Source organism: Furipterus horrens, unplaced genomic scaffold (genome assembly GCF_987537825.1).
Source record: "Furipterus horrens unplaced genomic scaffold, mFurHor1.1.pri manual_scaffold_16, whole genome shotgun sequence".
Lineage (NCBI taxonomy): Eukaryota > Metazoa > Chordata > Mammalia > Chiroptera > Furipteridae > Furipterus > Furipterus horrens.
The window spans coordinates 9,157,721-9,178,630 of record NW_028327186.1 but is presented as its reverse complement, the minus strand read 5'-3'; the positions used below and the strand labels follow the sequence as shown (position 1 = coordinate 9,178,630).

General features: G+C 46.4%; 2 long non-coding RNA genes across 3 annotated transcripts in view; both read right to left on the bottom strand.

The window, feature by feature from the left end:
- The window catches only part of LOC149992058 (uncharacterized), a 63,230-nt gene extending 50,818 nt beyond the window's left edge, over positions 1-12,412 (bottom strand). The window contains exon 1 of the long non-coding RNA XR_016508492.1: positions 12,325-12,412. This is a non-coding gene — a long non-coding RNA (uncharacterized LOC149992058). The remainder of the gene's footprint in view (positions 1-12,324) is intronic.
- LOC149992057 (uncharacterized) overlaps positions 1-20,910 on the bottom strand; it is a 174,676-nt gene that overhangs the window by 153,111 nt on the left and 655 nt on the right. For both annotated transcript variants that reach the window (XR_016508470.1, XR_016508471.1), the window contains exon 2: positions 15,218-15,373. This is a non-coding gene — a long non-coding RNA (uncharacterized LOC149992057). The remainder of the gene's footprint in view (positions 1-15,217; positions 15,374-20,910) is intronic.

The following is a 20,910-nucleotide window of genomic DNA, read 5'->3' as shown; positions in this document are numbered from 1 at the left end:
GTCTATCATAGTCTATCCTAGCCTAGCATAGTCTAGCATAGTCTATCCTAGCCTGTGTAGTCTATCCTAGCCTAGCATAGTCTATCATAGTCTATCCTAGCCTGTGTAGTCTATCCTAGCCTAGCATAGTCTATCCTAGCCTGTGTAGTCTATCCTAGCCTAGCATAGTCTATCATAGTCTATCCTAGCCTAGCATAGTCTAGCATACTCTATCCTAGCCTAGCATAGTCTATCATAGTCTATCCTAGCCTGTGTAGTCTATCCTAGCCTAGCATAGTCTATCATAGTCTATCCTAGCCCAGCATAGTCTAGCATAGTCTATCCTAGCCTGTGTAGTCTATCCTAGCCTAGCATAGTCTATCATAGTCTATCCTAGCCTAGCATAGTCTATCATAGTCTATCCTAGCCTAGCATAGTCTAGCATAGTCTATCCTAGCCTATCATAGTCTATCATAGTCTATCCTAGCCTGTGTAGTCTATCCTAGCCTAGCATAGTCTAGCATAGTCTATCCTAGCCTGTGTAGTCTATCCTAGCCTAGCATAGTCTATCCTAGCCTGTGTAGTCTATCCTAGCCTAGCATAGTCTAGCATAGTCTATCCGAGCCTAGCATAGTCTAGCATAGTCTATCCTAGCCTGTGTAGTCTATCCTAGACGAGCATAGTCTAGCATAGTCTATCCTAGCCTGTGTAGTCTATCCTAGCCTAGCATAGTCTATCATAGTCTATCCTAGCCTAGCATAGTCGAGCATAGTCTATCCTAGCCTGTGTAGTCTATCCTAGCCTAGCATAGTCTAGCATAGTCTATCCTAGCCTGTGTAGTCTATCCTAGCCTAGCATAGTCTATCATAGTCTATCCTAGCCTGTGTAGTCTATCCTAGCCTAGCATAGTCTAGCATAGTCTATCCTAGCCTGTGTAGTCTATCCTAGCCTAGCATAGTCTATCATAGTCTATCCTAGCCTGTGTAGTCTATCCTAGCCTAGCATAGTCTATCATAGTCTATCCTAGCCTAGCATAGTCTATCCTAGCCTGTGTAGTCTATCCTAGCCTAGCATAGTCTATCATAGTCTATCCTAGCCTAGCATAGTCTAGCATAGTCTATCCTAGCCTAGCATAGTCTAGCATAGTCTATCCTAGCCTAGCATAGTCTAGCATAGTCTATCCTAGCCTGTGTAGTCTATCCTAGCCTAGCATAGTCTAGCATAGTCTATCCTAGCCTGTGTAGTCTATCCTAGCCTAGCATAGTCTATCATAGTCTATCCTAGCCTGTGTAGTCTATCCTAGCCTAGCATAGTCTATCATAGTCTATCCTAGCCTAGCATAGTCTATCCTAGCCTGTGTAGTCTATCCTAGCCTAGCATAGTCTATCATAGTATATCCTAGCCTGTGTAGTCTATCCTAGCCTAGCATAGTATATCATAGTCTATCCTAGCCTAGCATAGTCTAGCATAGTCTATCCTAGCCTAGCATAGTCTAGCATAGTCTATCCTAGCCTGTGTAGTCTATCCTAGCCTAGCATAGTCTATCATAGTCTATCCTAGCCTAGCATAGTCTAGCATAGTCTATCCTAGCCTAGCATAGTCTAGCATAGTCTATCCTAGCCTGTGTAGTCTATCCTAGCCTAGCATAGTCTATCATAGTCTATCCTAGCCTAGCATAGTCTATCATAGTCTATCCTAGCCTGTGTAGTCTATCCTAGCCTAGCATAGTCTATCATAGTCTATCGTAGCCTAGCATAGTCTAGCATAGTCTATCCTAGCCTAGCATAGTCTAGCATAGTCTATCCTAGCCTGTGTAGTCTATCCTAGCCTAGCATAGTCTAGCATAGTCTATCCTAGCCTGTGTAGTCTATCCTAGCCTAGCATAGTCTATCATAGTCTATCCTAGCCTGTGTAGTCTATCCTAGCCTAGCATAGTCTATCATAGTCTATCCTAGCCTAGCATAGTCTAGCATAGTCTATCCTAGCCTGTGTAGTCTATCCTAGCCTAGCATAGTCTAGCATAGTCTATCCTAGCCTGTGTAGTCTATCCTAGCCTAGCATAGTCTATCATAGTCTATCCTAGCCTAGCATAGTCTATAATAGTCTATCCTAGCCTAGAATAGTCTAGCATAGTCTATCCTAGCCTGTGTAGTCTATCCTAGCCTAGCATAGTCTAGCATAGTCTATCCTAGCCTGTGTAGTCTATCCTAGCCTAGCATAGTCTATCATAGTCTATCCTAGCCTGTGTAGTCTATCCTAGCCTAGCATAGTCTATCATAGTGTATCCTAGCCTGTGTAGTCTATCCTAGCCTAGCATAGTCTAGCATAGTCTATCCTAGCCTGTGTAGTCTATCCTAGCCTAGCATAGTCTAGCATAGTCTATCCTAGCCTGTGTAGTCTATCCTAGCCTAGCATAGTCTATCATAGTCTATCCTAGCCTGTGTAGTCTATCCTAGCCTAGCATAGTCTAGCATAGTCTATCCTAGCCTGTGTAGTCTATCCTAGCCTAGCATAGTCTAGCATAGTCTATCCTAGCCTAGCATAGTCTATCATAGTCTATCCTAGCCTGTGTAGTCTATCCTAGCCTATCATAGTCTATCATAGTCTATCCTAGCCTGTGTAGTCTATCCTAGCCTAGCATAGTCTATCCTAGCCTGTGTAGTCTATCCTAGCCTAGCATAGTCTATCATAGTCTATCCTAGCCTAGCATAGTCTAGCATAGTCTATCCTAGCCTAGCATAGTCTATCATAGTCTATCCTAGCCTGTGTAGTCTATCCTAGCCTAGCATAGTCTATCATAGTCTATCCTAGCCAGTGTAGTCTATCCTAGCCTAGCATAGTCTAGCATAGTCTATCCTAGCCTAGCATAGTCTATCATAGTCTATCCTAGCGTAGCATAGTCTAGCATAGTCTATCCTAGCCTGTGTAGTCTATCCTAGCCTAGCATAGTCTAGCATAGTCTATCCTAGCCTGTGTAGTCTATCCTAGCCTAGCATAGTCTATCATAGTCTATCCTAGCCTAGCATAGTCTAGCATAGTCTGTCCTAGCCTGTGTAGTCTATCCTAGCCTAGCATAGTCTATCATAGTCTATCCTAGCCTAGCATAGTCTAGCATAGTCTATGCTAGCCTGTGTAGTCTATCCTAGCCTAGCATAGTCTATCATAGTCTATCCTAGCCTGTGTAGTCTATCCTAGCCTAGCATAGTCTATCATAGTCTATCCTAGCCTGTGTAGTCTATCCTAGCCTAGCATAGTCTATCTTAGTCTATCCTAGCCTAGCATAGTCTAGCATAGTCTATCCTAGCCTGTGTAGTCTATCCTAGCCTAGCATAGTCTAGCATAGTCTATCCTAGCCTAGCATAGTCTAGCATAGTCTATCCTAGCCTAGCATAGTCTATCATAGTCTATCCTAGCCTGTGTAGTCTATCCTAGCCTAGCATAGTCTATCATAGTCTATCCTAGCCTAGCATAGTCTAGCATAGTCTATCCTAGCCTGTGTAGTCTATCCTAGCCTAGCATAGTCTAGCATAGTCTATCCTAGCCTGTGTAGTCTATCCTAGCCTAGCATAGTCTATCATAGTCTATCCTAGCCTAGCATAGTCTATCATAGTCTATCCTATCCTGTGTAGTCTATCCTAGCCTAGCATAGTCTATCATAGTCTATCCTAGCCTGTGTAGTCTATCCTAGCCTAGCATAGTCTATCATAGTCTATCCTAGCCTAGCATAGTCTATCATAGTCTATCCTAGCCTAGCATAGTCTATCATAGTCTATCCTAGCCTGTGTAGTCTATCCTAGCCTAGCATAGTCTATCATAGTCTATCCTAGCCAGTGTAGTCTATCCTAGCCTAGCATAGTCTAGCATAGTCTATCCTAGCCTAGCATAGTCTATCATAGTCTATCCTAGCGTAGCATAGTCTAGCATAGTCTATCCTAGCCTGTGTAGTCTATCCTAGCCTAGCATAGTCTAGCATAGTCTATCCTAGCCTGTGTAGTCTATCCTAGCCTAGCATAGTCTATCATAGTCTATCCTAGCCTAGCATAGTCTAGCATAGTCTATCCTAGCCTGTGTAGTCTATCCTAGCCTAGCATAGTCTATCATAGTCTATCCTAGCCTAGCATAGTCTAGCATAGTCTATGCTAGCCTGTGTAGTCTCTCCTAGCCTAGCATAGTCTATCATAGTCTATCCTAGCCTGTGTAGTCCATCCTAGCCTAGCATAGTCTATCATAGTCTATCCTAGCCTGTGTAGTCTATCCTAGCCTAGCATAGTCTATCATAGTCTATCCTAGCCTAGCATAGTCTATCATAGTCTATCCTAGCCTGTGTATTCTATCCTAGCCTAGCATAGTCTATCCTAGCCTGTGTAGTCTATCCTAGCCTAGCATAGTCTATCATAGTCTATCCTAGCCTAGCATAGTCTAGCATAGTCTATCCTAGCCTAGCATAGTCTAGCATAGTCTATCCTAGCCTGTGTAGTCTATCCTAGCCTAGCATAGTCTATCATAGTCTATCCTAGCCTGTGTAGTCTATCCTAGCCTAGCATAGTCTATCATAGTCTATCCTAGCCTAGCATAGTCTAGCATAGTCTATCCTAGCCTAGCATAGTCTATCATAGTCTATCCTAGCCTGTGTAGTCTATCCTAGCCTAGTCTATCATAGTCTATCCTAGCCTAGCATAGTCTAGCATAGTCTATCCTAGCCTAGCATAGTCTATCATAGTCTATCCTAGCCTGTGTAGTCTATCCTAGCCTAGCATAGTCTATCATAGTCTATCCTAGCCTGTGTAGTCTATCCTAGCCTAGCATAGTCTAGCATAGTCTATCCTAGCCTGTGTAGTCTATCCTAGCCTAGCATAGTCTAGCATAGTCTATCCTAGCCTGTGTAGTCTATCCTAGCCTAGCATAGTCTAGCATAGTCTATCCTAGCCTAGCATAGTCTAGCATAGTCTATCCTAGCCTGTGTAGTCTATCCTAGCCTAGCATAGTCTAGCATAGTCTATCCTAGCCTGTGTAGTCTATCCTAGCCTAGCATAGTCTATCATAGTCTATCCTAGCCTGTGTAGTCTATCCTAGCCTAGCATAGTCTATCATAGTCTATCCTAGCCTAGCATAGTCTATCCTAGCCTGTGTAGTCTATCCTAGCCTAGCATAGTCTAGCATAGTCTATCCTAGCCTGTGTAGTCTATCCTAGCCTAGCATAGTCTATCATAGTCTATCCTAGCCTAGCATAGTCTAGCATAGTCTATCCTAGCCTAGCATAGTCTAGCATAGTCTATCGTAGCCTGTGTAGTCTATCCTAGCCTAGCATAGTATATCATAGTCTATCCTAGCCTGTGTAGTCTATCCTAGCCTAGCATAGTCTAGCATAGTCTATCCTAGCCTGTGTAGTCTATCGTAGCCTAGCATAGTCTAGCATAGTCTATCCTAGCCTGTGTAGTCTATCCTAGCCTAGCATAGTCTAGCATAGTCTATCCTAGCCTGTGTAGTCTATCCTAGCCTAGCATAGTCTAGCATAGTCTATCCGAGCCTAGCATAGTCTAGCATAGTCTATCCTAGCCTGTGTAGTCTATCCTAGCCTAGCATAGTCTATCATAGTCTATCCTAGCCTAGCATAGTCTAGCATAGTCTATCCTAGCCTGTGTAGTCTATCCTAGCCTAGCATAGTCTAGCATAGTCTATCCTAGCCTGTGTAGTATATCCTAGCCTAGCATAGTCTATCATAGTCTATCCTAGCCTGTGTAGTCTATCCTAGCCTAGCATAGTCTAGCATAGTCTATCCTAGCCTGTGTAGTCTATCCTAGCCTAGCATAGTCTATCATAGTCTATCCTAGCCTGTGTAGTCTATCCTAGCCTAGCATAGTCTATCATAGTCTATCCTAGCCTAGCATAGTCTATCATAGTCTATCCTAGCCTGTGTAGTCTATCCTAGCCTAGCATAGTCTATCATAGTCTATCCTAGCCTAGCATAGTCTATCCTAGCCTGTGTAGTCTATCCTAGCCTAGCATAGTCTAGCATAGTCTATCCTAGCCTGTGTAGTCTATCCTAGCCTAGCATAGTCTAGCATAGTCTATCCTAGCCTGTGTAGTCTATCCTAGCCTAGCATAGTCTATCATAGTCTATCCTAGCCTGTGTAGTCTATTCTAGCCTAGCATAGTCTATCATAGTCTATCCTAGCCTAGCATAGTCTATCATAGTCTATCCTAGCCTGTGTAGTCTATCCTAGCCTAGCATAGTCTATCATAGTCTATCCTAGCCTGTGTAGTCTATCCTAGCCTAGCATAGTCTATCATAGTCTATCCTAGCCTAGCATAGTCTATCATAGTCTATCCTAGCCTGTGTAGTCTATCCTAGCCTAGCATAGTCTATCATAGTCTATCCTAGCCTAGCATAGTCTAGCATAGTCTATCCTAGCCTAGCATAGTCTATCCTAGCCTGTGTAGTCTATCCTAGCCTAGCATAGTCTAGCATAGTCTATCCTAGCCTGTGTAGTCTATCCTAGCCTAGCATAGTCTATCATAGTCTATCCTAGCCTAGCATAGTCTAGCATAGTCTATCCTAGCCTGTGTAGTCTATCCTAGCCTAGCATAGTCTATCATAGTCTATCCTAGCCTGTGTAGTCTATCCTAGCCTAGCATAGTCTATCATAGTCTATCCTAGCCTAGCATAGTCTAGCATAGTCTATCCTAGCCTAGCATAGTCTAGCATAGTATATCCTAGCCTGTGTAGTCTCTCCTAGCCTAGCATAGTCTAGCATAGTCTATCCTAGCCTAGCATAGTCTAGCATAGTCTATCCTAGCCTGTGTAGTCTATCCTAGCCTAGCATAGTCTAGCATAGTCTATCCTAGCCTAGCATAGTCTAGCATAGTCTATGCTAGCCTGTGTAGTCTATCCTAGCCTAGCATAGTCTATCATAGTCTATCCTAGCCTGTGTAGTCTATCCTAGCCTAGCATAGTCTATCATAGTCTATCCTAGCCTAGCATAGTCTAGCATAGTCTAGCATAGTCTATCGTAGCCTGTGTAGTCTATCCTAGCCTAGCATAGTCTATCATAGTCTATCCTAGCCTAGCATAGTCTAGCATAGTCTATCCTAGCCTAGCATAGTCTACCATAGTCTATCCTAGCCTGTGTAGTCTATCCTAGCCTAGCATAGTCTAGCATAGTCTATCCTAGCCTGTGTAGTCTATCCTAGCCTAGCATAGTCTAGCATAGTCTATCCTAGCCTAGCATAGTCTAGCATAGTCTATCCTAGCCTATGTAGTCTATCCTAGCCTAGCATAGTCTAGCATAGTCTATCCTAGCCTAGCATAGTCTATCATAGTCTATCCTAGCCTAGGATAGTCTATCATAGTCTATCCTAGCCTGTGTAGTCTATCCTAGCCTAGCATAGTCTATCATAGTCTATCCTAGCCTGTGTAGTCTATCCTAGCCTAGCATAGTCTAGCATAGTCTATCCTAGCCCAGCATAGTCTATCATAGTCTATCCTAGCCTAGCATAGTCTAGCATAGTCTATCCTAGCCTAGCATAGTCTAGCATAGTCTATCCTAGCCTGTGTAGTCTATCCTAGCCTAGCATAGTATATCATAGTCTATCCTAGCCTGTGTAGTCTATCCTAGCCTAGCATAGTCTAGCATAGTCTATCCTAGCCTGTGTAGTCTATCGTAGCCTAGCATAGTCTAGCATAGTCTATCCTAGCCTGTGTAGTCTATCCTAGCCTAGCATAGTCTAGCATAGTCTATCCTAGCCTGTGTAGTCTATCCTAGCCTAGCATTGTCTAGCATAGTCTATCCGAGCCTAGCACAGTCTAGCATAGTCTATCCTAGCCTGTGTAGTCTATCCTAGCCTAGCATAGTCTAGCATAGTCTATCCTAGCCTGTGTAGTCTATCCTAGCCTAGCATAGTCTATCATAGTCTATCCTAGCCTAGCATAGTCTAGCATAGTCTATCCTAGCCTGTGTAGTCTATCCTAGCCTAGCATAGTCTAGCATAGTCTATCCTAGCCTGTGTAGTCTATCCTAGCCTAGCATAGTCTATCATAGTCTATCCTAGCCTGTGTAGTCTATTCTAGCCTAGCATAGTCTATCATAGTCTATCCTAGCCTAGCATAGTCTATCATAGTCTATCCTAGCCTGTGTAGTCTATCCTAGCCTAGCATAGTCTATCATAGTCTATCCTAGCCTGTGTAGTCTATCCTAGCCTAGCATAGTCTATCATAGTCTATCCTAGCCTAGCATAGTCTATCATAGTCTATCCTAGCCTGTGTAGTCTATCCTAGCCTAGCATAGTCTATCATAGTCTATCCTAGCCTAGCATAGTCTAGCATAGTCTATCCTAGCCTAGCATAGTCTATCCTAGCCTGTGTAGTCTATCCTAGCCTAGCATAGTCTAGCATAGTCTATCCTAGCCTGTGTAGTCTATCCTAGCCTAGCATAGTCTATCATAGTCTATCCTAGCCTAGCATAGTCTAGCATAGTCTATCCTAGCCTGTGTAGTCTATCCTAGCCTAGCATAGTCTATCATAGTCTATCCTAGCCTGTGTAGTCTATCCTAGCCTAGCATAGTCTATCATAGTCTATCCTAGCCTAGCATAGTCTAGCATAGTCTATCCTAGCCTAGCATAGTCTAGCATAGTATATCTTAGCCTGTGTAGTCTCTCCTAGCCTAGCATAGTCTAGCATAGTCTATCCTAGCCTAGCATAGTCTAGCATAGTCTATCCTAGCCTGTGTAGTCTATCCTAGCCTAGCATAGTCTAGCATAGTCTATCCTAGCCTAGCATAGTCTAGCATAGTCTATGCTAGCCTGTGTAGTCTATCCTAGCCTAGCATAGTCTATCATAGTCTATCCTAGCCTGTGTAGTCTATCCTAGCCTAGCATAGTCTATCATAGTCTATCCTAGCCTAGCATAGTCTAGCATAGTCTAGCATAGTCTATCGTAGCCTGTGTAGTCTATCCTAGCCTAGCATAGTCTATCATAGTCTATCCTAGCCTAGCATAGTCTAGCATAGTCTATCCTAGCCTAGCATAGTCTACCATAGTCTATCCTAGCCTGTGTAGTCTATCCTAGCCTAGCATAGTCTAGCATAGTCTATCCTAGCCTGTGTAGTCTATCCTAGCCTAGCATAGTCTAGCATAGTCTATCCTAGCCTAGCATAGTCTAGCATAGTCTATCCTAGCCTATGTAGTCTATCCTAGCCTAGCATAGTCTAGCATAGTCTATCCTAGCCTAGCATAGTCTATCATAGTCTATCCTAGCCTAGGATAGTCTATCATAGTCTATCCTAGCCTGTGTAGTCTATCCTAGCCTAGCATAGTCTATCATAGTCTATCCTAGCCTGTGTAGTCTATCCTAGCCTAGCATAGTCTAGCATAGTCTATCCTAGCCTAGCATAGTCTATCATAGTCTATCCTAGCCTAGCATAGTCTAGCATAGTCTATCCTAGCCTAGCATAGTCTAGCATAGTCTATCCTAGCCTGTGTAGTCTATCCTAGCCTAGCATAGTATATCATAGTCTATCCTAGCCTGTGTAGTCTATCCTAGCCTAGCATAGTCTAGCATAGTCTATCCTAGCCTGTGTAGTCTATCGTAGCCTAGCATAGTCTAGCATAGTCTATCCTAGCCTGTGTAGTCTATCCTAGCCTAGCATAGTCTATCATAGTCTATCCTAGCCTGTGTAGTCTATCCTAGCCTAGCATAGTCTAGCATAGTCTATCCTAGCCTAGCATAGTCTATCATAGTCTATCCTAGCCTAGCATAGTCTAGCATAGTCTATCCTAGCCTAGCATAGTCTAGCATAGTCTATCCTAGCCTGTGTAGTCTATCCTAGCCTAGCATAGTATATCATAGTCTATCCTAGCCTGTGTAGTCTATCCTAGCCTAGCATAGTCTAGCATAGTCTATCCTAGCCTGTGTAGTCTATCGTAGCCTAGCATAGTCTAGCATAGTCTATCCTAGCCTGTGTAGTCTATCCTAGCCTAGCATAGTCTAGCATAGTCTATCCTAGCCTGTGTAGTCTATCCTAGCCTAGCATTGTCTAGCATAGTCTATCCGAGCCTAGCACAGTCTAGCATAGTCTATCCTAGCCTGTGTAGTCTATCCTAGCCTAGCATAGTCTAGCATAGTCTATCCTAGCCTGTGTAGTCTATCCTAGCCTAGCATAGTCTATCATAGTCTATCCTAGCCTAGCATAGTCTAGCATAGTCTAGCCTAGCCTGTGTAGTCTATCCTAGCCTAGCATAGTCTAGCATAGTCTATCCTAGCCTGTGTAGTCTATCCTAGCCTAGCATAGTCTATCATAGTCTATCCTAGCCTGTGTTGTCTATCCTAGCCTAGCATAGTCTAGCATAGTCTATCCTAGCCTGTGTAGTCTATCCTAGCCTAGCATAGTCTATCATAGTCTATCCTAGCCTGTGTAGTCTATCCTAGCCTAGCATAGTCTATCATAGTCTATCCTAGCCTAGCATAGTCTATCATAGTCTATCCTAGCCTGTGTAGTCTATCCTAGCCTAGCATAGTCTATCATAGTCTATCCTAGCCTGTGTAGTCTATCCTAGCCTAGCATAGTCTATCATAGTCTATCCTAGCCTAGCATAGTCTATCATAGTCTATCCTAGCCTGTGTAGTCTATCCTAGCCTAGCATAGTCTATCATAGTCTATCCTAGCCTAGCATAGTCTATCATAGTCTATCCTAGCCTGTGTAGTCTATCCTAGCCTAGCATAGTCTATCATAGTCTATCCTAGCCTGTGTAGTCTATCCTAGCCTAGCATAGTCTATCATAGTCTATCCTAGCCTAGCATAGTCTATCATAGTCTATCCTAGCCTGTGTAGTCTATCCTAGCCTAGCATAGTCTAGCATAGTCTATCCTAGCCTGTGTAGTCTATCCTAGCCTAGCATAGTCTATCATAGTCTATCCTAGCCTAGCATAGTCTATCATAGTCTATCCTAGCCTAGCATAGTCTAGCATAGTCTATCCTAGCCTGTGTAGTCTATCCTAGCCTAGCATAGTCTAGCATAGTCTATCCTAGCCTGTGTAGTCTATCCTAGCCTAGCATAGTCTAGCATAGTCTATCCTAGCCTGTGTAGTCTATCCTAGCCTAGCATAGTCTATCATAGTCTATCCTAGCCTGTGTAGTCTATCCTAGCCTAGCATAGTCTATCATAGTCTATCCTAGCCTAGCATAGTCTAGCATAGTCTATCCTAGCCTATGTAGTCTATCCTAGCCTAGCATAGTCTATCATAGTCTATCCTAGCCTGTGTAGTCTATCCTAGCCTAGCATAGTCTATCATAGTCTATCCTAGCCTAGCATAGTCTAGCATAGTCTATCCTAGCCTGTGTAGTCTATCCTAGCCTAGCATAGTCTATCATAGTCTATCCTAGCCTAGCATAGTCTATCATAGTCTATCCTAGCCTGTGTAGTCTATCCTAGCCTAGCATAGTCTATCATAGTCTATCCTAGCCTAGCATAGTCTAACATAGTCTATCCTAGCCTAGCATAGTCTAGCATAGTCTATCCTAGCCTGTGTAGTCTATCCTAGCCTAGCATAGTCTAGCATAGTCTATCCTAGCCTGTGTAGTCTATCCTAGCCTAGCATAGTCTAGCATAGTCTATCCTAGCCTGTGTAGTCTATCCTAGCCTGTGTAGTCTATCCTAGCCTAGCATAGTCTAGCATAGTCTATCCTAGCCTGTGTAGTCTATCCTAGCCTAGCATAGTCTAGCATAGTCTATCCTAGCCTGTGTAGTCTATCCTAGCCTAGCATAGTCTATCATAGTCTATCCTAGCCTGTGTAGTCTATCCTAGCCTAGCATAGTCTAGCATAGTCTATCCTAGCCTATGTAGTCTATCCTAGCCTAGCATAGTCTAGCATAGTCTATCCTAGCCTAGCATAGTCTATCATAGTCTATCCTAGCCTAGGATAGTCTATCATAGTCTATCCTAGCCTGTGTAGTCTATCCTAGCCTAGCATAGTCTATCATAGTCTATCCTAGCCTGTGTAGTCTATCCTAGCCTAGCATAGTCTAGCATAGTCTATCCTAGCCTAGCATAGTCTATCATAGTCTATCCTAGCCTAGCATAGTCTAGCATAGTCTATCCTAGCCTAGCATAGTCTAGCATAGTCTATCCTAGCCTGTGTAGTCTATCCTAGCCTAGCATAGTATATCATAGTCTATCCTAGCCTGTGTAGTCTATCCTAGCCTAGCATAGTCTAGCATAGTCTATCCTAGCCTGTGTAGTCTATCGTAGCCTAGCATAGTCTAGCATAGTCTATCCTAGCCTGTGTAGTCTATCCTAGCCTAGCATAGTCTAGCGTAGTCTATCCTAGCCTATGTAGTCTATCCTAGCCTAGCATAGTCTATCGTAGTCTATCCTAGCCTAGCATAGTCTAGCATAGTCTATCCTAGCATGTGTAGTCTATCCTAGCCTAGCATAGTCTATCATAGTCTATCCTAGCCTGTGTAGTCTATCCTAGCCTAGCATAGTCTATCCTAGCCTGTGTAGTCTATCCTAACCTAGCATAGTCTATCATAGTCTATCCTAGCCTGTGTAGTCTATCCTAGCCTAGCATAGTCTATCCTAGCCTGTGTAGTCTATCGTAGCCTAGCATAGTCTATCCTAGCCTGTGTAGTCTATCCTATCCTAGCATAGTCTATCATAGTCTATCCTAGCCTGTGTAGTCTATCCTAGCCTAGCATAGTCTATCCTAGCCTGTGTAGTCTATCGTAGCCTAGCATAGTCTATCCTAGCCTGTGTAGTCTATCCTAGCCTAGCATAGTCTATCATAGTCTATCCTAGCCTGTGTAGTCTATCCTAGCCTAGCATAGTCTATCATAGTCTATCCTAGCCTGTGTAGTCTATCCTAGCCTAACATAGTCTATCCTAACCTATCGTAGTTTATCTTAGCCTAGCATAGCCTAGCTCCTGTAGGTCACCCCCGAATTTCCTCTGCTAGCTCCCCAATGGAGCTCACCCCCAACTCACAGCTTTAGCTGTCCATGCTAACAGACCCTCTAGCTTGGCCCCCTCTATATTGGCCTCCTCTAGACTGGCTTCCTACCTCTCCCCTGTGGCTCCATTGTACCTCACCACCCTAGTTAGCCCCCGTGCCCTCCTTTACCCCGCTGTAGGTCCCCCCTCGCGCGTGCTCCTATCGCACCCCACTCTGCCTCTTCCTCTCCTTGCCCCATAGCTACCCAGGCAAGCTGCTCATTCTCGCTACCCCGTTTAGATTCCCTCTCTCAACTGCACCTTTATTTCACCCCTTGAACTTCCTCACTACCTTGGCCTGTAGCTTCCCACACTGGTCCCCCCTCTAGCTCACCCCCAGTTCCCTGCTCTCATTCACCACCTGACCTGTTTGGAAGTCCCAGAAACATGTCAATCCTGACATGACTTAACTTACCCCCAGCTCCTCCCCTACTACAGCCTAGGCCAGGCCCTCTAACTAGACCCCTAGCTCTTTAAACTTGCGTTCTGGTAGGGGGCCCCCCGCCCCGATCTCCATGGGAACATTCCCCACCTGACCCCTGGCTAGCTTCCCATGCCGGCTGTTTCCCTAACTCCTCACTAACACCCACTGTGCTATAACCACACACACCCCTATTTCCACACCATGTCCCTGCCCCTGCCACCTACCCCACCTCCACGTGACTCGGCTCCCCATTTTAGCTCAACCTCTAGTTCCCCAGAAGATTTTCCCTGCCTAGTGGCCCTCCTGGCTGCCATCTCTCGCTCCCCAATGTGGACACCCCCTGGGCCTGCTCCCCACAGCGGTCCCTGCTAGGTTACGCCCCCAGCCCTTCCCAGCCTGATGCCTTGGACCCCCAGCTGGAGTGCCACCCTCGCTCCCAACCCCGACACCCACTCCGCCTCACCCCTCAGGGACGTCCCTGCCCCAGCTAGATTCCTAGTCTACCGCCCGCCCTGCTTAGCCCCTTCTAACCCCAAGCCTAGGGCACCCTCCTCGCTCCCCGCTCGCTCCCCGTTGCAGTCCCTGGCTCCAGCTTTCCCCTCATAATGCTCCCCGGCTGGCCCCCTAGCTCCCTTCTTTCGCTCGTAAGTTACCTCTAGCTCAGCTGCTTAGTCTGCCCTCTGGCTCCACTGGCCCCTGCAGCGCACACCCCGTTCACCCTTCCAGCTCCCCAGTTCAGCTCCCCCACATCAAGACCCAGCTCTCCATTCAGCCCCCCACTCTAGCTTGTCTCCATAGCTCATCCCCTAGCAAGCACCCCAAGTTCACTCTTTAGGTTCCCTAATCTAGTTCTCCACTGGCTCCCCACTCTGCCTAGCTGTCTCCCCCATCCTAGCTGGCCCCTCTGGTTCACCCGCCACCGGCTAGCTGCCCATCTGCCTCGCCCCCACCCCTTCAGCTTGCTCCTCTCTTTCCCCCCTAGCTCCCACCCAGCTCTCCCTAGCCCCCTACTCTAGTTCACCCCTCGAACCTGCCCCCTGACTCCCCAGTCTAGCTATAGCCAGCTACCCTCTCCCTGCTCTCCAGCTCTGCCGTCTAGTTCTCCAGCCCAGCTCCCCGCTGTAGCTCACCCCTCTGGTCCCCACTCTGGTGGGACTCCTTGCTGCCTCCGTAGCTTGACCCTCTAGGTTGTTCCCAGGTCCCCACTCCGGCTCACCCCCCTGCCTCACCCCTCCGGCTCCTCACCCCGGCTCCCCTCTCCGATCCCTGACCTAGTTCAGCCCCTTAGCTCCCTGCTCCAGGTCCCCCCCCCCTCCCCAGGCTAGGTCACCTTCCTAGTCCGTGCCCCTGACGCCTCACTTTACCCCCACTATTTCGTGCCCCTCCAGCTCACCCCACTAGCTTCTCTCTCTTACTCCCCAGTCTAGCTACACCCGTGGCTCCCCACTTCAGCTCGCCCCTCTCACCCGTTAGTTCCCCATACTGCTCCCTGCTGCAGCTTCTCCCCAGCTGCCCGGTCTCCCTTACACCTCTAGCTGCCCCCCAGCTCCGCACACTAACGTCCCCTTGCGGCTACATCCCACTGAGACTAGAACAGGCGAGACTGGAGGCGGCCAGGCTAGACCATGCCAGACTAGAGTAGACTAGACCAGAGTGTGAGGTTGGCAGGCAGGCCTCTCTCACTGGTGCCGGCCGCGGAGCCAAGGGTGGGCCGACGAGGCCTGGCCAGGCTAAGCGAGGCGGGAGTAGTCTAGGCACACCAGTGTGCAGTTGCTAAATAGGCCAATTTGTCCAAATATGTACTGAAGCATTAGAGGAATTTTCTACCTGATACTCTGTAGACATTTCTGAGTTCCCTGGTATTCTTTGTATTTTTTAAGTCCGAGCTGAGTTGTTATCCAGCGACTGATCATCTGAAATCTCACCTGGTACGGAAGCACTTTGGAGAGTGAATAGTTGGTGCTGTAGAATTTTCTCTTTTATCTGGAAGTGGAAAACAATGACAACATTTAAGTCTTTTTCAGCTTCAGCATTCACAACTTGAATATAACAGCCAGTCCTTACAAAGAAAAGAAGACCATTTTTATTGAAAAGAATTGGCAGGAAATTCTCAGCTAATGATGTAAACAAATACTACAATCTTGGTACCTTGTTACATTTTAATAAGACTGTTGTGAACCTCATCCCGCATGTTAGGCCTATAAAGCAACTAAAATGAATTTAAGTGGTAATCACGAAAACACTTTTCTGAGGACCCAAGCGAATGATGAAGAAAGGAGTAGTGGACGCGCAGACCAATAGAGTCTTCCCCAGACACTTGCGTGCAGGGTGTGAACACAGGCTGGGAATCCCAGGTCCGTTCCTCTTCCGTGAATGTGGGATAAGAACAGTATGGGTGACCAGCTCTAAGAATGCTAATGGATCACCTGACAGTTAAGGCCCTGGATCCTATGACGGGGCTGCACAGAGACGTCACTCACTTGCCCCTGACCTGTCTGTGCAGCAGCCTCCTGGACACCTGCTTGTGTTCCTGAGTCTTGGCCGTCGGGGTCAATGTCACAGTTTATCAACTCTTTTAGAGGTTACGTAACAAATAGTCCAATTTTATGAAATTTCCATAAAATACGCAGTCCTGAGAAATGAGCTGTGCTCACTTAGTAGGGCTAACACTTCTGTCAGTGGCTCCTGTACTTAGGATTAAATAAAATAGTGTGTGAAAACACTGACATGCCATGCGAACGCTACAACATTTAATGTTAAGATAAATGTAGTGGGCATACCTGTTCTCAGTAGAGCGGGGAGCCCAGCTTAGCCAGTGTCTCACATTCACAGGTCAGCGGTCGGGACATCCCAAGTGTTCCAGGCCAGCTGAGGTCTGCGGACATTTTTACAGGCGGTATTGCCTAGGTTAGCTTATGGTAGGTACTTTCCCTTTATGTATTCATGTGGATAGGTTAGTTTGAAATTAGGGTATCATTCCTGTTAGGTGAAATAAAAATCTAAGCTGTTACATTAATAATTACTCAAAAAAAGTCAAAAGACATGATGATCAAGCGAGCACATGTTGACAGATTCAATTTGCACACCCCCTGCTGGCCTGTATACACCACAGAGAGTTCTGCGTACCTTGATGACAGAACACCTGCGTATCTTCCCTCACCGCTCCTGTTACACCCCTGTGTCACCTTAGTGACAGTGACGCACTCAAGGCCTTAAATACCAGACCTGCCCCCAGAAACCTATCAGCATCCGTGGAAGCGGTGCTCCTGTGTCCGTGGACTGTCGTGCTACGTTAACTGCTCCCGCTGCACAGACACAATAGGGCTTGAAATGGCAAGGTCTGAAATATGTTTCCCTTTTATTTTGAAAGGGTTTTACTTGAAATGTAAAAGAGTCCAAGCACTGCTTCAGTTCTTAAGGGGAAGAAAAAAGTCCTCTGAAAAATGTTATGAGAACAACAAAAAACTCCCCCAATGTAATGAGTGAAGGGCCCACTCATTTTAGGCACAATTAGTGAGGAGGTAGCTGCAATGGACACAGAAGAAAAACAGATTTCAGTTTATTCTACAAATGGAAGAGGAGGGGGATCCATCTTCCCAGTGACTGCAGCAGAGAAATGGACCAATTAGTTGCAGCAGAAAGGAGAAAAGGGGGCAAAGATATATTCATTGTTTTCTCTTTCAAAGCCCCAGCTTGGCAATATGTGTTTTTCTTAACCAGCACTGGGAAGGCAATTAGCATAAGTCAAGGCTGAGCTGGGCTGAGACGTGAGGCCTGTCTCCCTTGCCCACATGGCTTGCACAGCAGCACGGTGGGTCCCCTGGGTCTCCGCATCAGGTTCAAGTCCGCACGGAGACACGGGAGCCCGAGGCGTCTCTGCCACAGCGCTCCACAGAATCCCTCGTGCGGCAACATCGAATGTCCGGGAGAGGTTCCCTCTCCTGGACAAATAGCTTAGAACCCACGTCCCCATTCTGGCGCTCGGTAAGGTGTAAAGAGAGGGAAGAAGGGGACCACTCTGTGAAGTACGTGACTGTCTGACCACCAGGCTGTACACCTGAAACCAATACAGAATGATATTGAACATAAACTATGTGAAACATGAAATAAAAAAAGGAAATCCACCCTGGAGTTTATGAAAATGTCCTCCATAATCCCACTGCTTTCCAACTCTTCCCTTTTTTGAAGCAACACCGAAATCAGCTGAAATCAGTGGCCTGTGATGTTTACTCTAAGGTTGGGTCACTCACTCCCCAAATATCTTTCCTTGTGTTTAGAGTCAAGAATTCTGTTTTTGACAAGGTCCATGTCTGTGTCACCGTAAGGCCACCGAACTGGACCCTTACATGGCTTTACTTCCCCAAGAAAACCCATTATTTGGATATGAAAACCTTTTTTTATTTTTCTGGCAATGCCACAGGAAGAAAATCTCCAGGGAACCAATCCTCTTTCTTTACAATTTCCTGGGTTCAGAGCGAAGGCATCCTGACCACCGGTGGCTGGACTTGCCTGCCCTGGGTGCATATCACACACACTCGGGTCCCTGGGAGTCCAAAGGGTGATGTTATGGTACAGGATGTGGGGACGGGAGGACCACCTTCCTCGCCTCCAAAGAGCTCATAACCCAGTGGGATTGATGACCACAAATAAAGAAAAAAAAAATCAATTATCCAGGAAATGAGGTCGTCCTGACTAAAGCAGACTGGGATTCAGAAGATGAGAGATGGATAGTCTCCCGGCCCAGGCTACAGAGGAGAAACGGGTGTTTGTCACAGTCGGAACTGGCTAATGTTAGATGGGACCAGAACTATAACTGCTGAGTAAGACAGGTGGACTCTGCCCTGGCCACCTCTCAAACCCTGACTTCCACCACAAGAGCCTGACCCCGGACAGCGCTGTGAGTGACAGGAGGACGCAGTTTCCGTCCTTCCAGCCCCACCTTCCGAAACTGCCGTGCTCTGAACACTGCAAGGGTCAGCTCTCCTGGCAGAAGCCTCACTGGCAGGTTTCGTGTAATTCTGCTTCAATGCCGGCAACCGAGTGCTTGCTTATCAGAGAAGACAAGGCAAGAAGGAGAGCCGCTGCCCCAAACCACGGTGCAGCCCTGGCTCTTTGTGGCCGGCTCTCTGCTGCCTCCGTCCTCCCACCCCCCCTTTACGCTGTCACTCTTTGTGTGACGCCTTCATTAACACCCTGAACCCACCACTACCTGGGCATGTTTTCATCTCTCCGTCTCACTGTGCTCAGGGTATTGGCTGGGATTACATTTACTTTAGTATTGCCTGTTGGTATCTTCCTAACTTCATGTTTGAGAGTTTTATTATTATTTTTTTGTGAAACGCCAATGTGATCCCAGGGACAGAATGAAACAGTATTGTCGTAAAATGTGATGGGTTGGAGGAGGAGGTTGCCATGGTAACCACTTCGGTTTTGATGATGGGAGATGATGGCACATCTTCTGAAAGGAACTTAAAACGGTAAGGCTACTTGATCCTTTTTACAGCAGAGATTGCAAAAGATTGAGGACTGAGTTTCCAAACCGTCCAATGGGAAAGCCCCATTTTAAAATAAACAACGACTATCCGGTCTTGATGTCATAGGAGTCCAGTGCTTGGGACCACAGTAGTGAGAGGAGGAAATGAAGTCTTTCAGAACACGTTTCCTTGGGGGAGAGATTCAATCTAAGGTGGGAGGCCAAGAACGAGGTTGTAAATAGGGTGACTTCACAAGACTGATGTCTGCTTCTCTAGCTCCTCCTTCTCTCCGCTCCTGTTGCATTAGCCCCTCTTAGAATGCATCCAGCTTCCTGTTCATTTCAGGTGTTAACAGCGAGGGAAATAATGAATGGCTGAAGAAATGACAGAATTAACTAGTCTTAATACAGTCTCTTAATACTTTCTTTTGGCAGCTGTGAAGGACAGCTAGAAAAAGGCTATTTTTGTGCAAAAGGTTTTGAGGTTTCATAAGATTTGAAAATTATACACAGCCATCACACTGAAAGCTGTTAAGAGAGCCCGAGCTCTTTTCCTTTCTTTGCTCTGACACTAAATTGCTATTTGATCTTGGACATCGTTCTCTATTGGCTGGGCTTTAAGTGACCTCGTGAAGGGGTTGGATTGAAGTCAGGGGCACTTTCCAAATTATAGAGGTTATAAAATAAAGTTCATCTGAGTTCACTTATAGCCATGTGTATCTTTCTCATTAAACTGCGTTCTTGGGTTACTTTTCCCTCTGCAGTGGGCCCTGGCTAGGGAGCAGTACTTGGTGCCTTCCCGCAAAGATCGGCTTCCTTTTGACCTGACAAAGGCAATCGTGCCCAAGAAAAAGCAGGAAGAAACACTGATTCTTTGGGGGCTAAAAACACACCAGAGTGAGACAGTGTTTTAGAGACTGAGAGATCTATGCTACCCAGGCCACTGCCAGGTGAGAAACTGACCCCCAGGATGGATGTCTGAACCCCCCCCCCCCAGACTATCTGTTCCCTCACTGTCCCCCCTCTGAGGAAGTATGGCCCAGACAGCCTTGGCTCCCGCTGACTCGGAGGGAGCCTGCTGCTGCGAAGCCCTGTCCAGGGGCCGGGACCACACAGCTTCCTGTCACAGGGGCACGCCCCCCCCACCCCCGCCCACACACACACAATACCACACAGTCTCACTGTCAAGGAGTTGATGTATGTTTGACAAGGGCTGCCGTCCAGCCAGGTGTATAGTCTTCTGTTGCCATGATTCCTATATAGTCACTTATTTTGAAAATGTGAACGTGTTCTAATACCACTGATGCACTGATGAACACTTGGACTGTAATGTGAAAACTGTGACTCCTGTAAGAATATACAAGACATACACGCTCAGCTGTCCTCAACACCAGCCAGGAACTCAGTTTCCCGCGAGGCTTGTGAGCTGTGCCCACCCTCATCCGGAGCTACACCTTCTAGGTTCAGCTGAGCTTCTGCCACGTCACAAGGGACGCGCACAGCAGTGTCCATGCCTCTGGCGCAGGGGGTTCCCCAATAAGTTTTCTGCGCGGAGCCTTCGTGGCCGGCGCCAGGCCTCCTGGCCCTTCAGCTGTGTGCTTGCCGCCACCTCCAGAGAGGTGTGTGGGGGACAGGCCCGTGGGAGGACGCGGGGCCCCGACCAGAGGCCCTCCAGTTGCAGGTGTGCCTCCCGCCTGCAGTCTGCACTCGGGAGAGAGACCGGTCACGATCCACTCACTCTGCCTACTTCCACGTAACAGACAGAGCGAGAGACTGCGGTTAACTAGCGAAGCACACGAAGAATGGCCGATTCAATCCCCCATGCTCCATTTTGTGTCTCAAATTGAAAATCTAATCCACAATTTCTCCTCTCCGACTAAATCAGCGTAAGTCTTTCTTGGCATGTGACCTGCTCTGACCTAGGAAAAAGCTCCTTCAAATCCCCTATTATTCACATTGATCTTGTATTATCCAAGGTCTTTCATTAATTTTCAGTGTCTCAGATGTAAGTCACTTAGTCCCTAGGAACACAATTCAGGGTCTAAAA